This window comes from Malaclemys terrapin, chromosome 7 (genome assembly GCF_027887155.1).
Source record: "Malaclemys terrapin pileata isolate rMalTer1 chromosome 7, rMalTer1.hap1, whole genome shotgun sequence".
In the NCBI taxonomy this organism is placed as follows: domain Eukaryota; kingdom Metazoa; phylum Chordata; order Testudines; family Emydidae; genus Malaclemys; species Malaclemys terrapin.
The window spans coordinates 52,029,405-52,048,211 of NC_071511.1; the positions used below are offsets into that span (position 1 = coordinate 52,029,405).

General features: G+C 52.1%; 1 protein-coding gene across 5 annotated transcripts in view; it reads left to right on the forward strand.

Moving 5' to 3' along the window:
- The window catches only part of DAG1 (dystroglycan 1), a 148,270-nt gene that overhangs the window by 71,478 nt on the left and 57,985 nt on the right, over positions 1-18,807 (forward strand). The gene's annotated exons all lie outside the window — the stretch shown is intronic.

Below are 18,807 nucleotides of genomic sequence, written 5' to 3' on the forward strand. Positions count from 1 at the left end.
TCGTTTACGCAGAAAGGTAGACCAGGAACCTGTATAGCCCCAGAGGGGGGATAAAAGCAGATTTCAGCCTGGCATCCAGATCCAACCCTTGGTGAGATCCATAGTAGTGAGATAACAAGCCCCCCATGCTTGTCAGGCCTAGGCATGGGGTAGGCATTGAACTTGGTGATGGCATTAAGCTTCCAGTAGTCCACACAAAACCAGATTGACCTGTCCTTCTTGGGGACCAGCACTATGGGAGAGGCCCAAAGGCTGGAGGACTGCTGGATCACTGCTAAAGCCAGCATGTCCTTGACCATCTTACAGGAGGGTGGGTTCTTGTCTCCACCTGGTGGACAGCCACGTTAGTGAGCTCAGGCCGGTTGGAGAACAGCTGCTGGTTTGAACCCAGCACCTCTTGGACCTCTGCCTGCTGGGCAGAGGTTAGCTGTCAGAGAGGGGAATTGATTCCAGCGTCTCAGGGAATAGATCCACCAAAGGATCATCTCCCTGCTCCTCCCACCGGCCACACATAGCCAGAACCAAATTCTCCCTGTCAAGATACAACTTCATCATGTTGACATAGTACATCTGGTGGCTGTGAGCCCGATTAGACAGTTCCACCACATAGTTCACCTCATTCAGTTGCTTGATGACCTTAAAGGGCTGATCCCAGGCAGCTTGTAGTTTGCTCTTTCTCATAGGAATGAGAACCATCACCTGGTCCACAGTGGCATAGGAGCGGGCATGTGCTGAGCAGTCATACCAGACCTTCTGCTGCCCTTGGACCCTGGCTAGAGTCTCCCTGGCCAAGTCCATAAGCTTAGCGAGCTTTTTCTGGAAAGTCAGTACATATTCCACCACTGATTCTCCATCAGGAGAGGCCTTTCCCTCCCATTTGTCCCTCATCAAGTCCAGGGGTCCCATCACTCTCCTCCTGTACAGCAACTCGAAAGGAGAGAACCCTGTCGATTCCTGGGGCACTTACCAGTATGTGAACAGCAGGTGGGGTTAAATACTTGTCCCAATTCTGCCAGTGCTGGTTCATAAAGGCTTTCAGCATTATCTTTAGGGTCCCATTGAATCTCTCCACCAGTCTGTTGGACTGAGGGTGATACGCCGAGGCCCAGGTGTGTTCGACCCCACACTTCTTCCACAAGTATCAGAGCAGGGTTGACATGACTTTGGAGCCCTGGTCTGTAAAGACCTCACTGGGGAACCCTCTGCTGAAAATGTTTAGCAGTGTGTCTGCCTCAACAGAGCACAGAGCCACTGCCTTGGGATAGTGAGTAGCAAAATCTACCAGTACGAGAATGTATTTTTTCCCTGTCCGAGTTGCCTTGTTGAGTGGCCCCGCTATGTCCACGACCACCTTCTGAAAAAGCTCCTCTATGATGGGCAGGGGCTTCCAAGCTGCTTTCCCCTTGTCCCGGGCCTTCCCCACCTGGCAGGAGTCGCAGGACCTACTGTACTGCTGGATGGCATCAAAGACCCCAGGACAGTCAAAGTTCTGTAACAGCCTCTGTCTGGTGTGCTGGGTTCCCTGGTGTCCTGAGAAGGGGACATCATGGGCCAGATACAGTAGCCTGCGGCGGTTCTTCTGAGGGACCACCAGCTGCCTTCTGATCCCCCTTGTTCCACTTCTCCTTGGGGAGTCTATTCCCGGTACAGGAATCCCTTGTCCCACAGGAATCTTTCCCGGCAGCCTTCCCCCAGGGATTTTGCTGTGCTATGGCCAGCAAGTTCCCTCAGCTTCTCTAAGGAGGGATCCTTCCCCAGCTCGGCCTGGAATTCAGCAACTGGGGAAGGGATGGGGACCTCCTCTCTCTCACTGTCTGGGTCCGAGGCCACAGCCCCGCCAAGTCCTGTCCGCAGTGGGCTCCCTTCTTGCCCTGGGTAGGGTCCTGTGCCCCCTGCAGGGTACCCTCCCCCCCTTCCCCCGCCCGGTGTCAGGGAAGAGTGCCCTTTGCTGGCTTTGGCTATAGGTAATGACTAGCATGCTCTAGGGGCTGCCCGGCCAATTCGCCAGGTCACCCACCATCAGCATCTCGGTTGGCAACTGATGGTGCACCCCCACATCTTTGAGGCCCTCCTTGGCCCCCCATTTCAGACGTACCCTCACCACGAGTACCTTAAACAGGGGCCTGCACATGCCCGTCAGGGTCAGGTAGATGCTGGGGCCACCACCTTGGGCCAGCATCACCTCAGCGCCAGTACCCAGTGGGTACTCTCATCCACCTCCAGGGGAATGAGGCACTCGCTCCTCAGGGGCTGTCCCACGCCCACCCTGTAGACTGAGAACTTTGAATCCGGAGCATCAAGCCTCCCCGAGGAGCTGGCCTGGGAGACTCCTCCCTCTTGGGCCATTGCTAAACTGCCAGCCCATCTTGCCTGGGGAGCCAGCCCCTCCTCCGGCTGGGCTCCCGCCCAGTTAACCCTTTGGGGGCTCGGTTTGCTCATCTTGTCCCTGAGCTTTTGGCACTGGGCCCATCTGTGGCCCCTCTGCCCACAGTAATTATACCTCAGGTCCTGTTGATCCCCTGGGACCGGTCAGCCAGCTCTGATATTGGCTATGCTTCTCGGGAGGGATTTATCAGAGTCCCCTTCTGGGAAGTCCCTGGGTGATCCCCCTTCTGCACTGATGTGGGACTGTTCCCCTGGGATTCCATTCCATATCCCAACCTGCTGTCTACAAACTTGTCAACTAGCAGCCCTGTGCAGTGCAGGTCCTTCGGCCTCTTGTCCACCGGTCATATCCTCAGGTCAGGGGAACAGAGTTCATATAGTCGTTCCAGCCCCACCAGTCCTTTTCTGGGCCCTGGGCCCATTCACCCACTTGTGGATGTATTCCCCCATCGGGGGGCCAGTTCCAGAAAGGTCATCCCCTGGGTATTCTGCATGCTGGATCCTTTTCCTGTACGCCTTGTGGGTCAGCTCAAGGAGGAGGGCTTTTCTGAACAGTTCTGCTTCCACCCCAGCCATCTGGCTGAAGGTCCCTGTGGCCTTGGGACCTAGTAAGGGGATGAGATGTTTAAACCTGTTTGCAGGGTCAACCTGGTGCACACTGCAGACCTTCTCAAAGGCAGTGAGGAAGTTATCTATATCCTCCCCTTCTTTAAACAGAGGCAGCACTTTTTTATATCAGAGTTCCCTGCGGGCTTAGCCACCCTGGGCCCATCTCCACTCACCCCAGCAGGGGTCCCACTGCTTCTGAGCTCCTCCATCACCAGTTCATGCTGCCTCTGTCTCTCATGGTCCAGCTCTTTCAGTATCTGTTCCATTTCAGCTCCACCGACTGGGAACTCAGCTGTGAAGATCCCCTGCTGGTCGGGTAGGTGGGTCCTGGAATCGCCTGGCTGCTTTCAGCCCCTCACACGGCCCCAGTTGGGTCGGTGGCTGGGGTGGTCATTCTTAAGGAGATGGTTATAGGCCATCTCCGCACTGTTCCCAAGTGGTCACGGACTCCCAGGCCTGTGCTCTCTCAGCTCCCCCTGGTCGGAACCCCTTCAATGCAACAGCCTTTCTCGGGGGTCTACTCTCGGGGTTAAGTCGTAGCTCCTCCGCCTCCTGGAACTGCACCTCTCTGAGCCTTCAGCATGCCCGTCTCTTGCTAATCTCCTTCGTTCTACTGCTCCCCAGTCACTGCAGGATGCTCTGTCCATGGGGCGCAGTTTATCCCCCAGCTGCCATTAGTTGTCACAGAGTCACCGGGGCGATGCTCTGGAACTACTCCATATGAAGCTGGTCAGGACCCTGGGGGAGCATGCCTCCTCTTTCTGAGCATACTGTCTCCCGGGCAAGAAGCTTACCCAGCTTCCACCTTCCTGGGTCTGACCTCGGAGCATTCAGCATCCCTTTCCACACCGTGCACTTCCCACAGTGAGTCCGCCTGGGCAGTGCTCCTGGGGAAGCCAGAAGGCCCTGCACTCTAACTCCTGCAGTCAGCAGTGACTCTCAGCCAGCATGTAGAACAGAAGGTTTATTAGTTGACAGGAACACAGCATAGGACAGAACTTGTTAGCACAGAAATCAGTGACTTTCAGTCAAGTCCCTCTTGGGGAGTCCTGGGCCAGATGGCCCGGACTCCCCCTCTTCCAGTCCCCCAAGCAGACTGCCCAACTTCAAGTGATCTGTCCCCTGAGACACCTGCTGCTTTTCCTCCTCCTCTTTGTCCTGCTTCCCGGGCAAAAGTTGTAACCTGGTTGCACCCCCCTCCTGAGTCTCAGGTTACAAAGGGCACCACCATAGCACGTGTGGCCTCAGTAAAAATCACACCCAATTCCCACCACTGAAATATTGGTGCAGTACACAGGGAAACAGCGGTACACACAGTATTAGTATAGGACAGTAAGACTCTCATGCAACATAACAAGACAAAGCCCACTTTGTCACATCATCACATAGTTGTTCTCTCTAATTAGAATGTGCCTGCTAACAGCTCATCTAATTATTCTGGCAAAAAGTGTATAAATGATGCCACGTATGTACTTGCCAGTGTTTAGTGTTCATTTGATCTTCCTGCCTTAAGTTGTATTAGGCTTCGGGTAGTCACTTAAGGTATGTCCACGCAGCAATGAAATGCCCGTAGGATGGTGATCAGAACTCTTCCAGGACCATCTTTAATACTTGTAGATTTGTCTTAGTAAACTTGCTGTCTTGCGTGCAAAACCTTAACCAAGGTTCCTTTTGCTGCTCACACTGTTGCTCTTATCATAGACGTGAGGTGCCTGCCAGACCTGTATTGCACGTTTCTCACCCTGAATGTGCAAGTACAATCTTTCACCCCCTCAAGTCCTCTTGTTTCCTTTGGTCGGGTTCACACTTTACTTAGAACTAAGATTAGCAAGGCTTATGTTTGCACTGTGACCCCAGCTCAAAAACTTCCCAGGGAAGTTTTGTATACAGTTCCCAGGATGCATAATTCTGGTCTGGAAATCTTAAGTACTTTGCTTACATCTGTTCCTGGAGGGCTGGACCCAGAGGAGGGGCTAAAGTTATTTGTGTTGAGCCATTGCGGTTGGCTTGGAGGCAGCGCTGGAGCTGATATCTGAAGGCTTGAGTTGTTCCCTTTAGGACAAAGGTAGAAGTTTGTTTTGAGCAGCAAACATTCCCTTCAGGGGCAGGAGAGTCCCTAGCTGTTTCGGAAGGAGTGTATTGATGTCACTAGCAGTAGTGGCTTTAGAGCGCTGTTCTGGGCTCTAGCCATGACAGCTCTGCAGAGTGGAGTTTGATCCCCTGGGACAAAGCGTGGGACAAAACTTCTTCCCAAGCTGCCTTCCTGATCTGTCATTCCGTGTAGTATCTGCATCAGACACCCTCTAGAGACAATATAGAGAGCCTAAACCTCGTCCACTCTCGGAGGAGTGTGTCTTCCTTCAGCTTTGCTGAGGGCTAGAATTGCTCCATTCACTAAGTGGACTGTCCTGGCTGGGAACATAGTAACATTATCCTAAACACAGATGCCTCTGTGCTTCCAGATACTCTTTCTGCTTCTGACTCCTGCAAGCCCTTGCTGCCAGTGCAAATAGCAGCTTCATGTACCTAGCGATGGCTAGTCATTGCTGCTGGCAGCCTCTTCTCCCACACTCCCCAATATTCTGGGGACACTTGGAAGAGTGCTCCTTTCTGGAGCTTCTCATAGTCTCTGCTGTGATTCTATAATACTACAGTAAAGGCAGTCCCTGGCTCTGCTGGCCAGGTAACCTGGCTTAGAAACCACCTGGCTTTGACCATAGCACAGGCACAGCATGCATGAAGCAGCATTTGACTCCCCAGACACCTGAAGGGTAGGATTCAGGCTACAGAATAGTGGGGAAAGGAGCTGCAGGTGTAATGATTTCCATGCCTACTGATCTTGCGGTTCTGTCCAGGTGCTTTAGGAAAATACTTACCTGGTGAGATGCACCAGAGGACTAGAAGAGCCATGCCCTGATGTTGTGTAATCCCAGTCAGTCCCCTTCAAGGAGCAATCATAAGTGACTTGCTATAGTGTACTTGGGTTTCTTCTCCACCGGTCTTCATCTCCTCTTGCCTTTCCTGTTTGCATATCCTTGGCAGCATCCTCCAGCCCTAGCTCTCCTGACTGTAATCCTTGTCAAACAGTTTTGAGAAACTCAATAATATCTTTAATGTCTGGTGATTTAGTCCAATAGAAGTTATTCCCTCACCCACCCTGTGTCTTTAATATCCTAGGACCGACATGGCTACACCACCACTGTGACATCTGAAGATTTCAAATCACTTAAACGTTAACCCTTGCAGCTATGCTGAGTAGGGGTCTATTAATTTTTTCCAGATGGATAAAGTGAGCAAGACCCATCACCACTGGGTTTGTCTACACATAAACATGCTCTGGTTTAGTTAAACCAGTGCAAACTCCTGTGTGGACATTTATACTGGTTTAGAACTAGTTTACCCCCTGTAAATTGATAGGGTCAAAGGGGGTGTATGTGATACAAATCACATTTAAATTGATTTAAGAATGTTTCCACATGAAGCCACACCGATTTAACATCAGTGTAAAATAATATCTTTAGTTAAACAGGTGCAACTGTGTAGACCCATCCTAAGTGACTTGGCCACTGTTGCCTATGTGGCAAGCTTATTGAGGAGTTGAGAATACAACCCAGGAGTCCTGTCTCCAGTCCCTTGCACTAGATGCTAGAAATACTGCCTAAAGCTCAGTGTATGTGCAGTATTCTGCATGCCTGCCTTCTCCTGGGCACTGGGACATGAGACCATAACACTGCTGGCTCCCCAATTACTTCATGGCCCAATTTGAAATTGCCCCCCCCCCTTTTTTTCAAGAATAGTGGACTTGCACTTGTCTACATTAGACAGGATTTGCTGGGATATGTATACCTAGCGGAGATGTAGCTGATACTGGCAAAAGACTATAACTGCATCTACACTAGGCTTTTGCCAGCAAAGCTATAGAAGTTGGGGTTGTGATTTGGTTTTTTTGATACTCCTAACTAACATAGCTGTGCTGGTAAAACTGAAGTCTAGACCAGTGGCTTCCACTCTGCCCGCTCATAGTTTTACCGCTGTGGGTGCAAGAGCCTTTTCCTGTGCCGCACACTGCATCTTCCCCTATGTCTAGCTTATTGACTCTCTACCTTCTTCTAAACCAGTGGTTCCCAAACTTGTTCCGCCGCTTGTGCAGGGAAAGTCCCTGGCGGGCTGGGCTGCTCCAGGCCAAGGGACATACTGGCAGCAGCTCCCATTGGCCTGGAGCAGTGAACTGCAGCCACTGGGAGCCGCGATCGGCCAAACCTGCGGATGCGGCAGGTAAACAAACTGGCCCGGCATGCCAGGGGCTTTCCCCACACAAGCGGCGGAACAAGTTTGGGAGCAACTGTTCTAAACATCACCTGAAAACATCTTCCCTTCCTTGCCTTTGCCTTTTAATTCTCCTTATTGGAAGGAAAGCACCGGTGTTTTAATTTCAGAATTAACTTGTATCAAACAGGTTCAGTAATGTATGAGGCATCCTTATAACAGAGAAACTTACTGGCCAGAAGTATGTTTCTTGCTTTGTGGGCACTGTTGATTATTTTCACCGAGGCTTGTATGTGCCTCCAAGCCAGAAAGTCTGTATCCTTCAGTCCTAACTTAGAATTTGTTTTTAGAGCTGTTGTGTGAATAGTTCTCATACCCAAATTACTTTGTATTTTTGTATTCGAATCTCATAGTTGTTGCTGTCCACTGATGTACTTTAATACTTGCCTCTGCTTGCCATCCTCTAAAAATACATTTTTAAAAAGTCAAGTTAAATATAGTATTTCAGTTTAACTTTTCCCTTTTGTTACCAGACAGAACCCAGGCGTGAGAAATAGAAGTTCTTGTGCACTGTCTAGCAATAGAATAGACATTCACGTTAACTCAGAACTAGCACTTTTAAAGAAATATGTTCCCAAAATGGCCTCTCACAGTATTCTGAGCCCAGTGTTATTCCTGGGGAGTTCTGTGCAGAATGAGTTTTTCTGTGTCCTAATTGCTCTACTTCCTGCAAGTTGGCAGGAAAATGGTGGCCTCCATGGAATAAGCTTAGTGCCCACAGTTATGAGAGGTATCTAAATATTTGTGTGTGGCGTTTGGCTTATTTATCTACCTAGACTAAGTCTGGGAGGAGAATAGCAGTGTTTTTTCATTAACTCACAGCATTTGAGGATACAGTACCTGTGAAAGACATTCCACACAGCTGTGGTGTGGGAATAGCAGTGAAAGCTGATGGACCATTGTGATCAGGATTTGGAAAATGTACCCAAAGCCTCATATATACCCAAAATTCTCACCAAGCCAAAATACAGCAGTGCTCCAACCAATACCCCTTTTCCTTGGTCTGTGTTTGGCAAGAAAGCTACTGCTGCTTTGGCCCAAAGACCCCAGCCTTCTTTTGGCTGACCTTTATGCTCCCATCCCACCAGCAAAGAGCCGTGTGAATGAGGCTGTCTCTCTGCAGACTCAGGAAGACTTGGGTTCAGTACACACTTGGTCCCGTTGGAAAGATTTCTTCAGCTTTCAGAGCTAGACGCATAGGCGCCGACTTCCCCTCTGCCCGGTGGGTGCTCGCCTCTTCCTGCCCTGCCCCCGCCTCACCCCCTTCCACCCCTTCACCAAAGTCCCTGCCCCACCCCGCCTTTTCCCACACCCTTCCTGCCCCCAAGTCCCTGCCCCCAAGTCCCTGCCTCTTCTCCGCCTCCTCCCCTGAGCAGGCCGCATCCCTGCTCCTCCCCCTCACTCCCAGAAAGTCCTAAGCGCAGCCAAACAGCTGTTAGGCGGGGGGGGAGGGGGGAGGAAGGAAGTGCTGGGAGAGAGGGGGAGGAGGCGGCCAGGAGGGGGGAGCTTGGCTGCCAGTGGGTGGGGAGCAAATGCAACAAGCAATCCCTTGTTGTGGTGATTTACATCCTTGCTGCTGCTTGGTTAAACCTGAGCAGAGCTTGTTCAGCCAGGCTGCTGCTGTCCTTAACAGGGTTGTAGGACCCAGACAGTTTGTTAGAGATGGTTTCAGGGCCAACCTGTAAGAGTCAACTCAGCCCTTGTGGAGTAAAACATCCATTTTGAGCTGCTGATTCCTTTTATATTTGACCATTTTCTCTGTCAGTCACATATTTGCGTGAAGCTGATGCTGCTAGCACGCTGTGTGCAGAATGTTAGGCATAGGAGGTAGTGATTTAGAGTTTATGATTGGGTTTCACATAAGCAGCAAGGGATTCCAGTAACTGCCTGTTTCCCAGTCTGGGACATGTCATTTAAGCTGGGATGGTAATTTTTCTTTCTAGATTGTTCCCAGTGGTCAGATTTTTCTGTTGCTGGTAATGGATGTGCTGGAATCCAGCAGTGTGAAATGAGTAAAGTATGGTTTGACCAGGGAAGTGATTGTGAAAATGGCACCTTGTTACTGCATATATCTGCTTAGTTTGATGCTAGGTGTGTATTCGTCAGCACTACAGAGCCAACGCAGCTGTGGAAGAGCACATTGAAATCCAATACGGGAGGCAAATGAAGCAGGCAGAGCACAGCTTGGCTTGCAGGATCCAGGCTGAGCTTGCAATGGTTAGAGAACAACAAATCAGGGTTTAACTTGTAAACTCAGCCAGTTCACTGTGGTCAGTTTGGGGTGGGGGAATTCTTGAGCTCCCAGCTGCTGCTGCATTTCAAGAGTGAGTATCCATGGAACCTAACTCTTGTGGCACTGGACTCAGATGTGATTCCATTCTGCTGATCTTTGAAGCCAGAGGAATGAAACAACCCAGAAGAATGCAGAGCGCAGGCCAGTGGGTATTAGTGCACCTGACCCTGGGGGAGCTGCCATCCACATGGATTCCTGGTAGTTTGTGTGTGGCGTAAGACCAAGATTGTCAAGCTAAGCTGTTCTGACCATTCTAGGAAAGAGATGTCTGCCAGGGTCCTCTTGTGGAGCCTCAGAGGGCTGTTCTTCACAGACACAAAAGCTTCTCCCTTGAGCCACTGCTCTGGCTATTTCACAGGAGTTCTGGTAGCAGGCTACATATAATGCTTTTAGCCAGCATGTGTGGGGTAACTAGGAATTCCAGCACCTCCAGGCTTCAGTATAGAACTAATCCCAACTGCAGACACGCCTCCTCTTCTTCAGAGCAGAGAATTCAGATCCAGTCTCCTGGGGGTGCTGCGCCTCAAGCTCAGTGACGTGAATCTGCTGACAGCTATCAGTTACTGTGACCCACTTACGTGAATTCTGCACCTGGGCAAATGGTTTGAGTGCAGGGCTGGAGCTAGCCTGTCACCCTCTGGGTCTTGCAGGAACAGCCATGTAGTCAGTAGTAGGGTTACCATATTTCAGCAAGCAAAAAAGAGGACGGGAGGAACCCCGCCCCAGTCCTGCCCTAGCCCCACCCCTGCCCCTCCCACTCCCCCCCTCAGAACCCCCAACCCTCCCCTGCTCCTTGTCCCCTGACTGCCCCCTCCTGGGACCCGTGCCCCTAACTGCCCCCCAGGACTCCACCCCCTACTTAAGCCTCCCTGCCTCTTGTCCCCTGACTGCTCCCTCCTGAGACCCTCCCCCCATCCTAACTGGCCCCCCAGGACCCTACCCCCTACCTGTACCCTGACTGCCCAAAACCTTATCCACCCCCCCAGAAACCCTCCCCCGAACTCCCAACTCCCCCCCCCCCCGTCTCTTCACTGCCCTATCCAAAACCTCCCTGCCCCTTCTCTGACCCCCTGGCCCCCTTGTTGTTGGCCTTCGCCTAATGTCTCTGTGAGCTTGCTCAGGAACGGCATGAGCTGTTCGTCCTGGCACGCTGGGCAGCAGTGGAGGAGGAGCGTGGGAGGAGCTCCAGACTGCTGGAGGCGATCTGCAAATGCAGGGAGGGAGGGAGTGATCTCTGCTGCAGGGGAAGCGGAGGAGGGGCTCTCTCTGGCTGTCGGAGCCCCATGTAAGTGGCACCATCCGGCTGGCTGCCCTGTTAGCCCCGCGCGCTCTGCATGGGGGTGGGGAAGTCCGGACATTTACAAATTCCCCCCGGGCGCTATTTTTAGCTCAAAAAGCCGGACATGTCTGGGGGAATCCAGGCGAATGGTAACCCTAGTCAGTAGCAAGGGAAGAGGCACTTGGGGCGGCTCTGGCCTTAGCCCTGCTCTGCATGGGGGGTAGGTTGACCTAGCTTATGGAACTCAAGGCTGTGACAAACTTAAAGCTACCACGCTAGCTTATTGATAGGGCTGTGGGAACCACTCCCAATGCAATGTATTGATTGTACTGAGTACTGCAGCTTGTCATACTGCTGCAGAGCACAGGGCTCTTTGTGTATCTGTCAAATGAGATGTGGGTTGAGGGAGCGGGCTCGCATGCACAGCCTGGTTCTTCCATTTATGGATCCTATATGTATTCCAAACATGGGTGTGCATGCGCGCCATGCGCCAGACCTGAATAGTTTTGCAGTAGTGTCCTTTGACCCGCTTGTGCGTCATCTGAGTGTTTGTGTCCCAGGCTATAGGAGGCCATGCAGGTCAGCACCACTCCAGTTTCTCTTACCGTTGCAAGGCCAGAGTTGGAACCCCTATTCCTTGGTGCTCTTAGCTCTGCTAATCCCCAGAAGGAGCATAAGGTGAAACACTGCTGTGAGCCACAGGTACCACCTACTGCCACAGTTCCTGGTCCACCACAGTCAATGCCACTGGGCCTCTCCGGATTGTCATGCCTGGTTCCCCGCATGCTAGCTCACCTGATACAGTTGATGCCCATGGCAAAGCTGATGCTCCCATACACCAGTTCACCACCTCACCCCAGTCCTCTGGACATCTCACTGCTTTCCACTATGGCGGATGAAGCTCTCCTACTCCTCCCAGATGAAGCTCTCCTACTCCTCCCAGAGTGGCGCACCTCTTTCACCCACGCACCACCAGTGCCGACGGTTCTGCCTCTGCCAGACCTGTCCTCTGAGTCTAAGTAGTTTTCCAAGCCAGACCCCTCCTTGACACCTGCACTCTCTCGCAGTCCATATCCCTGGCAACACTCAACCTATCCACCCGCGTATGACCCTGAGCCATAGTTCCATTCCCCCTGGAGCCCGCTGATGCCCAGTCACCCCTACACTTGGCCTACTGGCCTCCCTGTAACTCTGCCAGGATCATGGGGTGCTGCCGCTGCCATCTTAACAGGTGCCCCCTGCCTGCACCGAGCACCCTCTGGATATGAGGAGTCAGAAGAAGACATTTCTCCTGGGCAGCACAGTGTGGGGAGGAAGTGGGCAGCCCTCAGTGGTGAAAGAACAGGTTAAGGACTATTTAGAAAAGCTGGCATGCACAAGTCCATGGGTCCAGATCTAATGTATCCAAGGGTGCTGAGGGAATTGGCTGATGTGATAGCAGAGCCATTGGCCATTATTTTTGAAAACTCGTGACGATCGGGGGAGGTCCTGGACAATTGGAAAAAAGGCAGATATCGTGCCCATCTTTAAAAAAGGAGAACCGGGGAACTAGTGTCTCACCTCAGTCGCTGGAAAAATCATGGAGCAGGTCCTCAAGGAAACCATTTTGAAGCATTTGGAGGAGAGGAAGGTGATCAGGAACAGTCAGCATGGATTCACCAAGGGCAAATCATGCCTGACCAATCTGATTCCCTTCCATGATGAGATAACGGCTCTGGATATGGGGAAAGCAGTGGATGTGATATATCTTGACTTTAGCAAAGCTTTTGATAGTCTCCCACTCTTGCCAGCAAGTTAAAAAAGTATGGATTGGATGAATGGACTATAAGGTGGATAGAAAGCTGGCTAGATTGTCGGGCTCAACGAGTAGTGATAAATGGCTCCATGTCTAGTTGGCAGCCGGTATCAAGCGGAATGCCCCAGGGGTCTGTCCTGGGGCTGGTTTTGTTCAACATCTTTATTAATGATCTGGATGATGGGATGAATTACACCCTCAGCAAGATTGCAGATGACACTAAGCTGGGGGGGGGGGGGGGGGGGAAGAGGTAGATGCACTGGAGGGTAGGGATAGGGTCCAGAGTGATCTAGACAAATTGGAGGATTGGGCCAAAAGAAATCTGATGACGTTCAGCAAGGACAAGTGCAGAATCCTGCACTTAAGATGGAAGAATTCTATGCACTACTACAGGCTGGGGGCTGATGGGCTAAGCAGCAGTTCTGCAGAAAAGGACCTGGGGATTACAGTGGATGAGAAGCTGGATATGAGTCAGCAGTGTGCCTTTGTTGCCAAGAAGGCTAACAGCATATTGGGCTGCATTAGTTTGGGCATTGCCAGCAGATCGAGGGAAGTGATTATTCCCCTCTATTCGGCACCGGTGAGGCCTCACCTGGAGTATTGTGTCCAGTTTTGGTCCTCCCACTACAGAATGGATATGGATAAATTGGAGAGTGTCCAGCGGAGGGCAACAAAAATGATCAGGGGGCTGGGGCACATGACGTACAAGGAGAGGCTGAGGGAACTGGGGTCTGCAGAAGAGAAGAGTGAGGGGGGATTTGATATACCTGAAGGGGGGTTCCAAAGAGGATGGAGCTAGGCTGTTCAGTGGTGGCAGATGACAGAACAGGAAGCAATGGTCTCAAGTTGCAGTGGGGGAAGTCTAGGTTGGATATTAGGAAATACTATTACACTATGAGGGTGGCAAAGCACTGGAATGGGTTACCTAGGGAGGTGGTGGAATTTCCATCCTTAGAGGTTTTTAAGGCCCAGCTTGTCAAAGCCCTGACTGGGATGACTTAGGCCTGGTCCCCACTAAGCCCCCACTTCGGACTAAGGTACGCAAATTCAGCTACGTTATTAACGTAGCTGAATTCGAAGTACCTTAGTCCGAACTTACCGCGGTCCAGACACGGCAGGAAGGCTCCCCCGTCGATGCCGCGTACTCCTCTCGGTGAGCTGGAGTACTGGCGTCGACGGCGAGCACTTCCGGGATCGATCCGGGATCGATTTATCGCGTCTTAACCAGACGCGATAGATCGATCCCAGAACATCGATTGCCTGCCGCCGGACCCTCCGGTAAGTGAAGACGTACCCTTAGTTGGTGTTGGTCCTGCTTTGAGCAGGGGATTGGACTAGATGATCTCCTGAGGTCCCTTCCAACCCTAGTCTTCTATGAGTCTATGATCACCAGTCCCAGCCTTGTCATCCCAGACGAGGCATTAATTCCACCTTCCCTCTCCCCTCTGGATGACCATAAGCAGTACCACAACCTACTTTGGCATGTAGCAGAGGCTCTCAACCTCATGGTGGAATAAGTCCAGGACCCGCAAAACCAGCTCCTGGATATCTTCCAATCACAGTCCCCCTCCCACCCAAATTGCCCTCCCTATCCACACAGCCATCCTACAACTGGCATAGTTGGGCTAACACATGCTGGCCTCTTGTGCCCCTACTCTGAAGCATACTGAGCAGCCGTACTTTGTCCCATCCCAGGGTGCGGACTTCCTGCTTACACACACCCGCCCCTCAACTCCTTTGTGGTGCACGCAGCGACTGAACAGGCTCAACAGCTACACCTTAAGGCCACACAACACCCCTGCACAGGGTGGCAAAGAAGCTGGACCTTTTAGGGCAAAAGTCCTTTGTGGGACTTCAGTTCCGTATTGCCAGTTACGAGGCTTTAAGCTTATTGACTCTCAGACCTTTCTCTGGGCAGACAAACAGCAGAATCTCCAGGCGCTGTTGGATGAGGGCAAACTGGTCACCAAGGTGATCCTCCAGGCAGCGGTTGGTGCTACTGACAGTGTCCCGCTGCCTAGCTACCAGTGTCATACTCTGCCAAGACTCCTGGCTTCAATCCTCCAGATTTTCTAAGGAGGTCCGGACCACTCTTAAGGACCTTCCCTTTGATAATCATAAACTCTTCCGTGACAAGATGGATGGATCCTCCCACTCCCTTGAGGATTCCCACGTCACACTGTGGTCGTTTGGTATCTACACCTGGCCCTGACCTGCAGGCAGCAACGGTCATCCTTCACCCCTGTGCCCTACCAGCCCTATTTTCAATGACCGCAGGAGCAGTCTTGCCAATGTCCATGCACTCAACGACCCCATTACCCCACCATTACCACTTCTGCTTCCTCGACTCTTCTGCAGCATCACTCCAAATGGCCACTTGACTCTTCCATTGAGACCCGCCAACCTCCTCCCATGCTGACCCTGATCATCCTTGAGGGCTGTCTCACCCTGTTCGCCCACACTTGGGGCAAGATCACCACCGATTGCTGGGCGCTGGACATCATTCACCAGGGTACTCAATAGAGTTCCTCTCCTTCCTCCCTCATCACCCACTCCATGGTGACGTGGAGATCCCTCTCATTGTGATCTTCTCTGAGAGGAAGCGGATGCCTTCCTCTGGAAGGGCACCATAAAATGTTTCCCCCATTACCGGGGCCAAGGATTCTATTCCCCTTATTTTGTTGTTCCAAAAAAGGGGGATGGCTGCGATCCCATTCTGGACCTTCGCTTGCTCAACAAGTTCATATGCAAATTCTGGTTCTGGATGGTCACGCTCACCGTTATTATTTCATCCCTCCTCCAGGGCTCCTGGTTCATGGCTCTCAATATTAAAGATGCATATTTCCACATCAACATCCACACGGCTCATCGGAAATTTTTCTATTTTACAGTGGGACACTCCCATTATCAGTTCTGAGTCCTCCCCTTCGGTATCACCACCGCTCCCTGCGTGTTCAGAAAAGTTTTCACCGTTGTTGCAACCCACATGCGACCCTTCAGCCACTCGGTATTTCCCTACCTGGATGATTGGCTCCTCATTGCAACGTCATGCACCTGCCTCCTTTCCACTATATAGACCCTTTGTGATCTACTCACCAGCCTGGGTATCTGTATCAACAAGGAAAAGTCAGTCCTCATCCCTACCCAAGAGATCACCTTTATTGGGTTGTACCTGGACTCTATCGTAGGCTGCACTTCCCTCCTGATGGACCGCTTTGCCACCCTCATCTTTCATGACACCGTTACGCCACAATCCACACGCCTGTCTGCCAATGCCTTTGCCTCCATGGCCATATTGTGGCCTGCACCTCTGTAATGCCCCAGGCACAGCTCCATATGCAATGCTTTCGACTTTGGCTCCAGTCAATCTGCAGACTTCAGACAGATTGTTTGGACAAGCTGGTCTTGCTTACCCGATTTGTCCTGGCTTCCTTCACGTGGTGGTCTGATCCATCCAACATCTTGATTTGCATTCCAGTCACCCTTCCCGCTCCCTGCTCCACTCTCACCACAAACACCTCCCTCACAGGGTGGGATGGCCATCTGGATGGTCACACAGCCCAGGACCTCTGCACACCACAAGAGGCAAGGATGCACATCAACTTCCTGGATCTCCAAGTTGCCTGCTTTGTCTGTCAGGCGCTCCTCCCCCTCATAAGATCACGGGACTTTCAGTTGCTGTCAGACCTGTCGGCAGTTGTGTATATCAGCAAGCAAGGTGGCACCAGGTTACCCTCCCTGTGCAGAGGCTGTCCACCTCTGAAACTGGTGCATCAAGCACGGGGTCACACTGCATACCATGCACCTTCCAGGCACCAGAAACTCCTTGGCAGGCACGTTCAGCTGGTCCTTCTATGCAAATCACGAGTGGAAGCTCCATGATCCCACACTTCTCTCCGTCTTCCACCGGTGGAGGACCCCGGCTTGGGACCCCTTCGCAACCACAGAGAACCACACACTCCTCCTCTTCTGCTCCAAAGGGGCCCTCGGGACGAGCTCACGGGGCGACACTCTTCTCCTGCCATGGTCGGTTGAAATCTGCTATGCCTTCCCGCCCATTCCCCTCCTCCCACAAATCCTCCACAAGGTGCAACAGGATCAAGCGACCATCATCCTGATAGCCCCCTTTTGGCCTCACCAATGTTGGTTCACTGATCTCCTCCAGCCTCTCCACTCTCCTCTGATCTGCCTTCCCACCCACCTGGATCTCTTCACCCAGGCACAGCGACGCCTGCAGCACCCCAACCCGGGCCTGCTCCACCTTACAGCTTGGTGTTTGGATGGGGCTCATATGTAGACAGAACGTGCTCCACCCTGGTGCGTGGCATCCTCTTGCACAGCAGGTGGACATCTATCAGCGCCTGCTATCAAGCAAAGTGGATACATTTCATCGCCTGTGCACACCACCACCATTATCCACTGGAGAGTCTCTACTCCCATCCTCCTGGATTACCTTCTCCATCTTAAGTGTCGTACCTCGCTCACTCATCCATATGGGTCTACCGAGTGGCACTCGGTGCCTCTTCCCCTCCCCCCTCTATCCCCCATGGACAGTTCCTCCACCTTCACTCACCCAACCACCGTTCGCTTCCTTCAAGGCTTGCTCAATGCCTTTCCACCAGTACGGAACCCCTCCCCCCACTTAGGACCTAAATATAATCCTCTGCCCTCACTAAACTGCCCTTTGAAGATCTTCTTGATGGCTATCACGTCGGTGCAGTGCATTAGCGAGCTGGTGGTTCTGATGGCTGACCCCCACCCCCGCATACATCTTCCACAAAGTTTCCCTGCGCCTGCACCACAAGTTTCTCCCCAACATGATCTCCCCGTTCCACCTCAACCAAAGCATCCACCTTCCAGTCTTCTACCCAAAACCGCACACCACCTCCGGAACGAAAACAATGCATTCTCTCAACGTCCGCCAGGCACTAGCCTCCTGTCTCCAACACACCCGTGCCTTCCAGGCTTCGCCCAGGCTCTTCGTCACCATTGCTGAATGTTGCAGGGACCAGGCCCTCTCCTCACAACACATCTCTAAATGGATCTCCCATTGCATTGTGGACTGCTATGCTCTCACATTCCTCCGCCTCCTGGAGTCATGGCTCACTCCACGCAGGCACAGGTTGCCACGTTGGCCTACCTCACGGACGTACCTTAGCAGAACATTTGCAAGGCAGCCACATGGACCTCTGTCCACACCTTTACCACTCACTACGCCACCACTGTGGATGCGTCTGTCGGCTGAGCTGTCCTGCCGCCTGTAACTTCATGCAAGTCCACGCACCCACCTCCATGCTGAGCACTGCTCACTACTCACCCACATCTGGACTCCATGTAGGGACCATCACTCAAAGAAGTTCTTTGAGATGTGTGGTCCCTATTTGGTTCCAATACCTATCCTCCATCCCCTCTGCTGCGGACTCCATTGCTTGCAAGTAAGAGAGAACTGGAGCGGCGTCAGCTGCATGGCCTTTTATAGCCTCAGACACAGGCATGCGGGCGGCTCATGTGCAGATCAATGACACTACTAGAAAATAGCTCTGGCAAATGCCGCGCATGCACACCCATGTCTGTAATCCAAATAGGGTCTATACATCTCAAACAACTTCCAGTTACAGTAAGTAACTTTTTCTTCCTGCGTCTGTCAGGAGGGCTGATGTGTCAAATGGCACAGCTGGAATGGATTCATTGATAACTTATAGGCTGTGCTCAAATCTGGCAGCCACAAAGACCTGCAGCTTGTCTCGGAATGGGGGTTGGACTTGCTCCTCCCTGGATCAAGAAAGGGATGCTGGAGCCTCTGTCAGCTGCTGAGCCCTGAAGAAAGCCTCATCCCTTAGCAGTGTCTCACAGGGTTAAGCAGCTTCTACTTGAGCCATTGTGTCCTGATTCTTGACCCTCTAGCCCAGCATTGAGCACTGCCCAGTCCGGCATCGGGGGATGGGGGGGCCTGCATCTTCTTGTGCCACCTTGCGGTAAAGACTCCCAAGGGCTTCCTGAGGGAAGAAGCTGCAGCACAACACAAGTGCAGTGGAGAAACTTGTTGGATAGACACAATTCATGAGAGGAGCAGCCATGACATGGCGAGCTGCATTGCAGATCTCTGGCTATCACTATGGG